The sequence below is a fragment of the Diceros bicornis genome, chromosome 3, assembly GCF_020826845.1.
Source record: "Diceros bicornis minor isolate mBicDic1 chromosome 3, mDicBic1.mat.cur, whole genome shotgun sequence".
NCBI lineage: Eukaryota > Metazoa > Chordata > Mammalia > Perissodactyla > Rhinocerotidae > Diceros > Diceros bicornis.
Window position 1 is genome coordinate 39,186,377 of NC_080742.1, and position 12,427 is coordinate 39,198,803.

Below are 12,427 nucleotides of genomic sequence, written 5' to 3' on the forward strand. Positions count from 1 at the left end.
CTGCTGATCAGCACAGAGGATATAACAGGTCTAGTTGCTTATTTTCCAAGCTCACATGGTGCTAATTTGAATCCAAAATGTGATGATTGGATGCAGACCTTTGCAAAGCTATGATGTGGCCACAGGGATGCAATTTAAAACACCAATGACCATATTATTAATAAAAATGATAGAGAAAGAGACACTAGCCATAGACTTTGCTTACACTTTTGTAGAAGAATCTGTGTAATAGAATCCATGATTATATTGAGTTACCTTTTTAACATATATTCTTAAGCTCCCTGGAAAGAATAGGGTCACTTCGTAATTTTAGTCATATTTATTTGACTGATCACTAACTATTGAATGATTTGATGCAACAGTCATGGGTAAATTAATTTGCAAGGTTTACAGTGAATAGACATATACTCTTCACTTGGAGACAGAACTGCTCTAGCATAAATAAAGGAAAGTCTCTCAAGAATTTCCCTCTACTTATTAGCAGTGATCGCAAAATGTTAGAGGATCAGAATATATACATTTAAAATGAGGAACCCAGATCTAACCCAAATTCACTTCCAAAAATCCAGTCTTCAAAATTTAAAATCAGCCAGAGTTAATCTATTTCCTAGAATCCATATTATATTTCCAAAGGGCAGAATGGTACTAAGTACACATATTGCTGTACACACATGCAAAAATGTAGTATGCATGTAGTCTCAGACGAGGAAAAATTTCTACTTTATTCACTAGTTTTTAGATGTCACCGTCAAAAATATACTAGTTTGATATTTCAGGTTCAGAAGAAATATGTCTTCTAGAAGTGTTGGCATTTTTATATGTGGATACCTTTTGAGAAAAAGCTCAATTTACACACACTGCTGTGAACATAATGGTTTTTTTTCAGGTAAGTTAGCACAGAAGGCCCACCTGACCACATCCATATGTAAATAAAGGAAGGATTGTACTACTTTTTCTCCCCTTGTGGATAGATTGCTTCATATGACCTTCTGAAAGGTTCATATATCGCTACTTTGATTCATCTGGAGTTCTGAAATATCTGCATCACCAAAATTGGGCAGGGAGATTTTTATTTTCTACAAATGTCTCAAGGTAACATCAGCTAGATCTTAGATAAGGAAAAATATCATTCGATTAAGCTTTTGAAATCTCTCAAAAACGAAAGGACATGGGGAAAAAAAAAAAGGACAGAAATTGATCTTGTGTCATGGATAGCCCAAACTATCATTGAAAGCTCAAGAAGATAAATGATAGCGTTGGCATTTTAACTCATTGCTAATTGGTTTCTAACTGCTACAAATCTTTCCTTTTGAGAATTTATCTTTGGAAACATCAGGAAAATAGTAACAATATATCATTCTCCAACAAATTGCTACCTCTTTTTATTTTGAGTCCAGAGCGCCTCCAGAAATATAAAGTATAGCAGGGTCTTATGCTGGAATATGGTCTCTTCATACATGGAATGGATATTGAAAAGAAAGCCACTGAAGAAGGGACAGATAAATTACTGTCAAAATATCTAAACATTGTGTTTATTCAAATGTATTGAAACAATTTGGTCTTCAAAATGGGCTAAATTATTGCAGACTTTCATGATCTTTTGATTATTACTATGTGTGTTTTGAACCATGGTTTAGAGTTGTATTCTTTTTTTTTTTTTAAAGATTTTATTTATTTATTTATTTTACCCCTAAACCCCCAGTAGATAGTTGTATGTCACAGCTGCACATCCTTCTAGTTGCTGTATGCGGGACGCGGCCTCAGCATAGCCAGAGAAGCGGTGCCTAGGTGCGCGCCCGGGATCCGAACCTCGGTCGCCAGCAGCGGAGCACGCGCACTCAACCGCCAAGCCACCGGGCCGGCCCCTAGAGTTGTATTCTTTTGACATTTCAAAATATGAAATGGCTCAACTATGGAGAAAATGTGACTTAGTGTACCTGAAAAGTATCAGTTTGTGTATATGGAGATCCAAATAATTCTCCTTGTGTCACGGATTGTCTGGTTAAATTTAGGTAAATTATCTAACAGCTCAAGACTACGGTTTTCTATCCTACTTTAGAGATAACTCTTTTACAAATACCAGAAAATTTTAAGAAGTTAAATGAGCTTTTTGCACTCAGTATTCCGGGAATAAAATGTATCATTTAACTATACTCCATTTACTTATTCTCTTATAAATTATTTTATAAAGTCTCAATTTGGGAGAGTGCATTTATGCTATTACCATATTTTCTGCTGCAGCCACTTTTTCCTGACTACGTGGACGTTACTAAGATGTGTTATGCATCTGAAGGTGGACCACCGTTCATTTCAGGATGGAGATGGAATAGAATGCTTGTTTAGCTTTTATTTAGCACACCATTCTAGATACTTCTCTTTGACTCTTGGACTAAACCTTCCTCTTTTTTGTCTGCTTCTGTTATGTTATTTAACATTTACTCAATTGCAATGAAAAAATTAAAATGTCCCTTCCCCAAATTTGCCTCGGTTTTATCATCTTAGATACTTATCTGTCATATTCAGCAGGTTCATAGCAACTAATCTACATTTTGCATCCTCATGCAATTTTCAAAAGTATTACATCCTTAATTTCTTGTTGGTTTAAACTATCTCGTGGAATAATGAAAGTTGAATTTTAGTGATGTGGTAAGGAGGTAATGAAGACCTTAATTACACAGTCTCTTTGAGGAACTGAGCTCTTCTCTACGCCCTCATTCACTGGTTGTCTGAAATACAAATTATAATTTGCACATAGGAAGGCCTTCAAAGTAGAATTATAATAAACATTGTGATATCAGCTGGAATGAGGGAAGTTGAGAAGAGTTGGCTCATAAGGGGGATACTAAGCCAATACATTAATCAATGGATCATGAAATCCAGTTCTTTATCTGTCCTAGATGAAATATAGCTCATGCAAAGGCAGCTCAACTGCTTCAAGGTTTTGGCAGAAGATGAGTCTGAAAATGTTAACAAAATTGAGATTGTAGATATTCATCTTTTTTTTCCTTATACAGTTGTTTTGCCTATGAGGAAATGTGAGCCCAGAAAATTAAAGTGACCTACACAAGTTCTGCCAGTTTTTATTTATTTAACCTTGAATAAGCCACTTAATCTTTAGGATTCCAAAATATCTGTCTCTATAAAATGGGGATGATTATGGTGGAATCTGATTCCTTTCTTCTACCAGTAAAGTTTTTATGAATCCTAAAAGTTCTATAACTTTCCAGTGAACTGAGTTGTGTCTCATTTCCCACAGAAAATTCAATAATAATATTTATTGAATACTTACTATTAGGTTTTATTTGCTCTTTGTTGCTTTAGTCCCAGGGCACACAGATGCAGTCAGATATGCTAATAATGCAAGATCAATATTCTATGGTTTCATCACTTCACTGATGCCCTCCTAAACAAATAGATTATATTTAATTTTTTCCTATTAATGTACACAGGGAAGGAAAGGATTATGGCTACTCAACTGTGATTCTCTAGTTGATTTTACGTGTTTTCTAACAATTTTGGTGAAGCAAAGTACTCCAATCTGAGTATACCATACTGTTTTGGTCAACAGTGTGGGCTCCAGAAGGAAGCAGACCACCTGTACATATTCAAATCCTTATTTACACTATCCTGAAGCTTCAGTCTTTGTACCTCACTGTGTGTATCATCAAATGAGATAATTTCAGTTTTTCAGTAAGAATTAAATGACAGTAAGTATGTAGAACAATGCCTAGAATATATTTTAAGAATAAAATAAATATTGGATATTATTATGGCAAATAAACTTATATATTATTTCAGAGAATAACCCCATGGATGCAATGTAACACATATGGAAATAATTTTGGCAGCTTGGATTACGAGCCTGATGTTTATCTTATTTGGATTCTCCTTCACCCACCAGATACTTAATATTATTCTAGAAACTTGGGGAGGGTACTCAGAGACTAAATTTAAAAATTTGTCTCCAAGCTTGAAATCCATAGAGACAATCCATTGGAATACTGAAATCAAGCCAACACTAAAAGGAAAACTACATTGAACATAAAAAGACATGAAAACATTGAACAGACGTTAAAACACTGTTTCTCCAGTGATTGGAGTCTGGTCTCAGCAAGGAGATAGTGGCCCAAATGCTGCCGATGTGTGAACAAGTTATCTTTTAAAACCGCATAGACTACTCCTTTCACCTCCTATGGTCACAAAATGACAACAAGATAGATTGCAAGTGAAATTTTGACTCAGTTCTTTACAGAAGGCCAAAAAATATTTTAAGTATTTTTCACAGAAATAAACTAATCCAATGGACTAATTTAGACCCAAAAAGAATTCAGTCTTTCTGCAAAACTTCAATATCAAAGCAAGGGCAATGGACAATTGCAAACAAAAGTATTTTCGACTGAAAGAATGAAAACAGCTTCCATTTTCTTAGAGATCTATAAAGCACCTAGCCTAAGCACTGGAAGGTATTAGCAATTCAACGTGCCTGTTTAAAAAATTCAGACATTTGTGCAATTATAACCAATGGGAACCAAATAAGCTGATCTCTGTGCATAGGAAACAACTGGTCATAATATCAATATTTAAAGTTCATCCTAATTTTCGAATCAATTTATGAATATCACCTTAGAGTCAGGTTACTCTGACCACATTGTTCAAAACAAAAGCAAAAAACCCCAAACAAAAAACTCCATTGGAGGTATGCCAGATTTCAAGGTTCACGTGAGCACTTGGAAGAATATATATTGAATGGAAGATATTTAAATTGAAATTCGTTTAATGAATTATAAATATCCAATGTTTCTTTGTAGATATTGTTATTTCTCTTTAAAAAGAAATCTATTTTTTTAGTAAAACATTGAAACATTGCTTAATTAAAAAATCATCTCTCTCCACTTGGCCTTTCCCAGATCTCTAAACAAACCTATGAATTATTAACTTCAAGACTATCTCACTCATCATTAACTTTTCCCAGATCTGAGAAGGCTCTTCACTAAAATTCGCTTTCCAAAATGAGATGCAATAAGGGCAAATGCAAAGCAGTCCACATATGACAGGAAAATCACAAATGCAAATACGACTCAGCTAAATTGTGGCTGAATGTCAATTACACCTTTAGCGTAGTTCTTGGAAAATTCAAGCTTTCTTTTCGATTAAGTGATGTATTTAGAGAAGCAAATGAGAGCTGGAATGCAGGATTTCAGAATGAAATAAGTTCTGGATAAATTCAAATCTCACAGCAGAATCGTATAACCCACAGACCATGCCGCCAGCTGCACCTGGATGAATGTGACAAACTCAAGGTTGTTTGAAACTAACTCAGCAAAAACGTTTAAAGCACTTGCACACTGAATGGGATAGATTCCAGCTTATAAATTATGTATTTATCTAAGAAATGAGATTCAAAATAATTGCTTATAAAATGTTTTGTGTGATTTCATATTTTCTTAAGGTTTTAAGTATCCACAGCTTATGTGTATTCTGAGGTAGCTGTTATAAATATGCAATTTTCAAAAAAGAAACGCTTTTTATAAAATATATTTGTCAGAGAAATTAATGTTGATTACAATCAATTTGTTAATTTGTTTGGCTAACAAGAGTTTCCATGTATTGGTCTATCTTTTATTACTCTCGTTTACCACGGAAAATTAAGAGAAAGGACCACAAAAAAGGGAAAGAGGGAAATAAAGAAGATAATATGAAGTGAAACTGTCACTATTGCAGATGACATGATTTTATATATAGAAAACCCTAAAGAATCCACCAAAAAATTTTTAGAAGTAATAAACGAATACGGTAAAGTTGCAGGATACAAAATCAACATACAAAAATCAGTTGCATTTCTATACACCAACAATGAAGTAGCAGAAAGAGAAATCAAGAATACAATCCCATTTACAATTGCAACAAAAAGAATAAAATACCTAGGAATAAACTTAACCAAAGAGGTGAAAGATCTGTACACCGAAAACTATAGAACATTGCTGAAAGAAATTGAAGAAGACACAAAGAAATGGAAAGCTATTCTGTACTCTTGGATTGGAAGAATTAACATAGTTAAGATGTCCATACTTCCTAAAGCCATCTATAGATTCAATGCAATCCCTATCAAAGTTCCAACAACATTTTTCACAGAAATAGAACAAAGAATCCTAAAATTTATATGGAACAACAAAGACCCCGAATAGCTAAAGGCATCCTGAGAAAAAAGAACAAAGCTGAAGGTATCACGCTCCCTGATTTCAAAATAGACTACAAAACTATAGTAACCAAAACAGCATGGTACCGGCACAAAAACAGACACACAGATCAATGGAATAGAATCGAAAGCCCAGAAATAAACCCACACATCTATGGACAGCTAATCTTCGACAAAGGAGCCAAGAACATACAACGGAGAAAGGAAAGTCTCTTCAACAAATGGTGTTGGGAAAACTGGACAGCCACATGCAAAAAAATGAAAGTAGACCATTACCTTACACCATACACAAAAATTAACTCCACATGGATTAAAGACTTGAATGTAAGACCTGAGACTATGAAACTTCTAGAAGAAAACATAGGCAGTACGTTCTTCGACATTGCTCTTAGCAGCATATTTTCAAGCAGACCAGGCAAGAGAAACAATAGAAAAAATAAACCAATGGGACTACCTCAAACTAAAAAGCTTCTGTACAGCAAAGGAAACCATCAACAAAATGAAAAGACAACCTAACAATCGGGAGAAGATAAATGCAAACCATACATCTGATAAGGGGTTAATCTCCAAAATATATAAAGAACTCATGCATCTCAACAACAAAAAAAACTAACAACCCAATTAAAAAATGGGCAAAAGACCTGAACAGACATTTCTCCAAAGAAGATATACAGATGGCCAACAGGCACATGAAAAGATGTTCAACATCATTAACTATCAGGGAAATGCAAATCAAAACTACAATGAGATATCACCTCATACCCGTCAGAATGGCTATAATTAATGAGACAGGAAACAACAAGTGTTGGAGAGGATGTGGAGAGAAGGGAACTCTCATACACTGCTGGTGGGAGTGCAAACTGGTGCAGCCACTATGGAAAACAGTATGGAGATTCCTCAAAAAATCAAGGATAGAACTACCATATGATCCAGCTATTCCACTGTTGGGTATTTATCCAAAGAACTTGAAAACACCAATGCATAAAGATACATGTACCCCTGTGTTCACTGCAGTGTTATTCACAATAGCCAAGACTTGGAAGCAACCTAAGTGCCCATCAAGGGACGAATGGATAAAGAAGATGTGGGTAGATATACACAATGGAATACTACTCAGTCATAAGAAACGATGAAATCCAGGCATTTGTGACAACATGGATGGACATTGAGGGTATTATGAAAAGTGAAATAAGTCAGAGTGAGAAGGTCAAATACTTTGTGATCTCACTCACTAAGTAGTAGATAATAAGAACAACAAACAAACACATAGAGACAGAGATTGGATTGGTGGTTACCAGAGGGGAAGCGGGGAGGGAGGAGGGTGAAAGGGATAATTAGGCACATGTGTGTGGTGATGGATTGTAATTAGTATTTGGGTGGTGAACATGGGAACAGGATGTAATCCATGCAGAAAGAGAAGTATAATGATGTACACCTGAAATTTATACAACGTTATAAACCAATGTTACTGCAATAAACAAAAAATTTTTTTTAAAAATTAAAAAATTAAAAAAAATAAAATTAAAAAAAACAAAAGATAATATGGGGCCGGCCCCGTGGCTTGGCGGTTAAGTGCGCGTGCTCTGCTGCTGGCGGCCCGGGTTCGGATCCTGGGCATGCACCGATGCGCTGCTTCTCCGGCCATGCTGAGGCCGCGTCCCACATACAGCAACTAGAAGGATGCGCAGCTATGACATACAACTATCTACCGGGGCTTTGGGGGAAAAAATAAATAAATAAAATTATAAAAGAAAAATATATATGATTGTTGTCTCCCCAAATATGGGTTATCATAGTGAATGTATTTTAAATATAAAACGATCCCCATTGCTGCACTAGAATAGGATATATTTTGGGCATATTCATATATCCTTTCCATAATTCCTTGCAACAGTATAGGCAAAAAGCAATGAACATCCATCATAATAAAAGAATTACCCCAATAGTCAGTATACATTCCAAGATTTTTAGTCTAACATTACACAATTAATAATTTGGCATGTAAATATCATATGGCTGGTTACGTATATGCCAAATTGCTGCACATCATTTGCTCAAGGATCTTTAATTCAACAAGCTCATTTGGTGAAACAAAATCATAACATAATATTAATTACTATAGAATTTTTGGAAAACGGAAGACTATTATTGACTGAATTTCTATTTTAACTAAGAACCTGATTCTGTAGAGCTTCACAGTATTTGAAAACTTAATTATCAGATTCTTTTAAATGCAATTATTCAATAAATATAACCCGGTCTCAGAGAGGTAACTTAGGACACTAAGCTGTAAACTGTCCAAATCCCATTTTCTATCCCCTCACGCCAGGGTCATGACACTGGCCTAGAGTTTGGAATTGAGATGAAGCTTCTTCCTCTGTATCTAGAATTGGAAATAGCCTCCTGGAGGCCACTGGGCAAGGCAAATACCATTCACTGGGCAAAGTCAACAAGGAAGATAGCAATCCAGAAACCAAAGGCAAAATTGATGTACGGGTCACATACCGAACATTTTAGAAGAGACAGGGATGGGATAAATCTTGCTGCATTTTGGATGGCTGTGAGCATGGAAGATGGATGGGGAGGGTAACAAAGCTGGATGGGGAATGTTACACAGGTAACACTGACATTTGCTTTAATGGTTGAGTGGATGTACATTTTATGGATCACCCTAGGAGATTTTAAAAACCACAAATGGTGTGGACGGTGGGTGGCAAATCTAGTTCTTCGCTTTTTCTATTGTCAATACTCTTACAATCTTATTTCTTATTGAAAATATTTCAATGTTTTGTTGAAAATGTTTCTTAATAGAATCATTATTTTCTTGCTGGGGTAAACACAGTATAAGGACAGACACTTAACAGTATTAACTTAGTTAACATTTGTTGAGTGCTTAGTATGACTTATGCACAGAAGTAAGCACTTTGAGCACTGTATCTTATTTATAATGTAGTAATGATTTATTTACATTTTACACGTGATGTAACTAATGTTAAGCAAGGGTATGTGAACACCTCTTTGTAACGACGGGAGGAAGCTCATTTTAACACATAGGTAATTATGCCCTCTGCTGGCGGTTAGAAGTTTCTGTACCATCTACCTTTTGAAATGATGCTCTTCAGCATGAGCATCAGACGACGTCTACATATGGATTAATTATGCACTACTTTTATCACTGTGGTATCACTGTGGTTTGCTGACCTTCAGGTCATAATTCTACCAAGAAAACTTTGAAAATATGAGAGATCTTTTAGGGAAATGAAAGATTCTTATACAAAGTTAGATCCCAGGAAATGATTTTCAAGTCGGGAGAAGAAATTGCCTTTAGTGGGGAAGGGGGAAGGGGAATATATTAAAATGTCTTGGAATTATTATTGGGAAAAAAGTGTGCTGAGGAAAGAACCATATCTAAGGTTGGATACTTGTGGCAATAATAGGAAATGGTTGTCTGTCCCAAGGATGTGGCATTTGTCATTAGGAAAAAACAAAAGACAAAAGCAAATAGTAGTAACCCACATAAAACGTATTTATAATCAGATTTTTGGCAAAATTGAGTAAGAATGAGAACTGAATAATGCCAATATGGCAATTTTTGCTAGGATGTAATTGGAAGACCTAACCATCATTCAAATCTTTGGATTTGCATTCCCACAGTTTCATTTGAAGGGCACCAGATTCGAAAAGTAATCCCTCTGATATTCTTCCTTAGAGGAAAAGTCTAGTGTAAGACTCTACTTATGATCCAGGAGTTGGCAGAAGATCATATTTCTCAGTGCTGTGTGTTCTGTCTGCAAGGTCGTCTGGAGAAGGTAACACTATTCACAAGGAAAAGTTACGATTTGTGGTAGGAAACATGGCCTCCTCTTTATCAGCTATTCTTCACGTTCTCATCTTGTCGGCAGAATTTATCACAGGGATTACAGTAAATGGATTTCTTATAATCATCAACTGTCATGAATTGATCAAAAGCAGAAAGCTAACACCAATGCAACTCCTTTTCGTATGTATAGGGATGTCTAGATTTGGTCTGCAGATAGTGTTAATGCTACAAAGTTTTTTCCCTATATTCTTTCCACTTTTTTATGCTTTAAAAATTCATGGTCCAGCGATGATGTTCCTTTGGATGTTTTTTAGCTCTGTCAGTCTCTGGTTTGCCACCTGCCTTTCTGTATTTTACTGCCTCAAGATATCAGGCTTCACTCAGTCTTATTTTCTTTGGCTGAAATTCAGAATCTCAAAGTTAATGCCTTGGCTGCTTCTGGGAAGCCTGCTGGCATCCGTGAGCATTGCAGCTCTGTGTATCAAGGTAGATTACCCTAAAATTGTGAATGATGTCCTCAGGAACGCCACGCTAAAGAGAACTGAACTCAAGATAAAGCAAATTAGTGAAGTGCTTCTTGTCAACTTGGCATTAACATTTCCTCTAGCCATATTTGTGACATGTACTTTTATGTTATTCATTTCTCTCTACAAGCACACTCTTCAGATACAAAACGGACTTCATGGTTGTAGAAATGCTAGCAGAGAAGCCCATATAAATGCATTAAGAACAGTGATAACATTCTTTTGCTTCTTTATTTCTTATTTTGCTGCCTTCATGACAAATATAACATTCAGTGTTCCTTACAGAAGTCAGAGCTTCTTTGTGGTGAAGTCTATAATGGCAGCATATCCCTCTGGCCATTCAGTTATAATAATCTTGAGTAATTCGAAGTTCCAACAACCATTCAGGAGACTTCTCTGCCTCAAAAAGAATCAATGAAGAGGAGGACCAATGTAAAATATTTCGTCTTCTCTTGATATGGATTTAATGGACTTGTGTCTTGTTTTGTTTACTTTATATGTGTTTCGTGTGCTCTCTCTTTGGCAATTTCCTGCCCATCTACCACCCCCAGTATGTGTGAAGCACTAATTTTGATGTTGGATATCTCTTTTTCTAGGGCTTATGTACTTAAAAATAGTATGATAGTAATCTACATAAATAACTAGTACTTGCATTGGAGTGCCAGTTGTGTTAGAAACCAGAAAAAAATACTAAGACTTCATTTGGCTGACCAACATAGTTCTGTTTTCTGTATTCCCAGCTCATTGAGAATCTTCTGGTTTAGGTGAGCAAAATCACACTGAGTTAGTCTAAGACTTGGAACAATATAATAATTTGGCTATTTGGTTACACATAACTATTTTTCAAAGAGATTCATTAGTGTAATTATTGCTAAAATGCAAATTATATGTTGAAAGTATATGTCAAGGCAATGTACCCAGATATACATGTTAATGTCTTATTTTGCTTTTGATTTCAGTTACTAGTTCAGGTTGGTAAATGATAAGATACAAATAGAGCTGGCATGCCTGTGCATGTACACACACAATCTGGGGTCGCCATTTTTCACAAGATGAAGAAATATTTTTCAGCCCCTGAAGTGTTAAACTTATGCTCAAAGAGCATGTGAGGGTGGATGCTGACAATGAAGTCCCAAAAGGAAAACATTCAACTTGTGTCTTAACCCCTTAACTGGTGTCTTAATTCCCTCCAACTGGGAATCTTGTCTGGGGTATGGCAGCAGCAAATGACTTGGAAATCTAAGGTAAAAGCTTTGAAATCTGTTGCTAGATTTGAATGGATTCTGCTCTTTAAGGATCTTGAATAGTCTTGCTTTGGGGAAGAAAAATATTTTTTGCAGTATCTTACATCTCGATATCTGTTTGAATCTGTGAAATCCTCGTTAACTCTAAAACAAACAGACAAAAAAGATATGTAGTTATTTTAATGGTAAATAAATTTAGTTAAAGTGGATTAAAAGTTGCCAGAATGAAAAAAAAAAAACTAGATGTGTGTGTATGTTCACGTGTATGTGTAATTTTTTTTTGACTTTACAAAATATTTTCACATACAATTGTTTATTTCATTCTCAGAACATTTTGTAAAGTAGGCAATGGAATTATCTAAATTTTACACTTGAAAAAGTAAGGTTTGGAGAGGTCGTTACACATGCCTAAGGTCACTCAACTACACTCAGTGGTGTAACTGAAACTCAAACCTGGCTCTTCTGTCTCTGATGCCAGTACCCTCTCTGTTTGGTTTTCTTTCCATTATCCTTTATAGCAACTTTAGATCCTGAAAGTCAGGATAAGAAATGATGTTCAACTTATGACCTACGCTGTCCTCTGACCTTTCTCTAATATGTCTCTAGAAAGTCAATTAAAAAATATTTCACAAATCTCTGAATT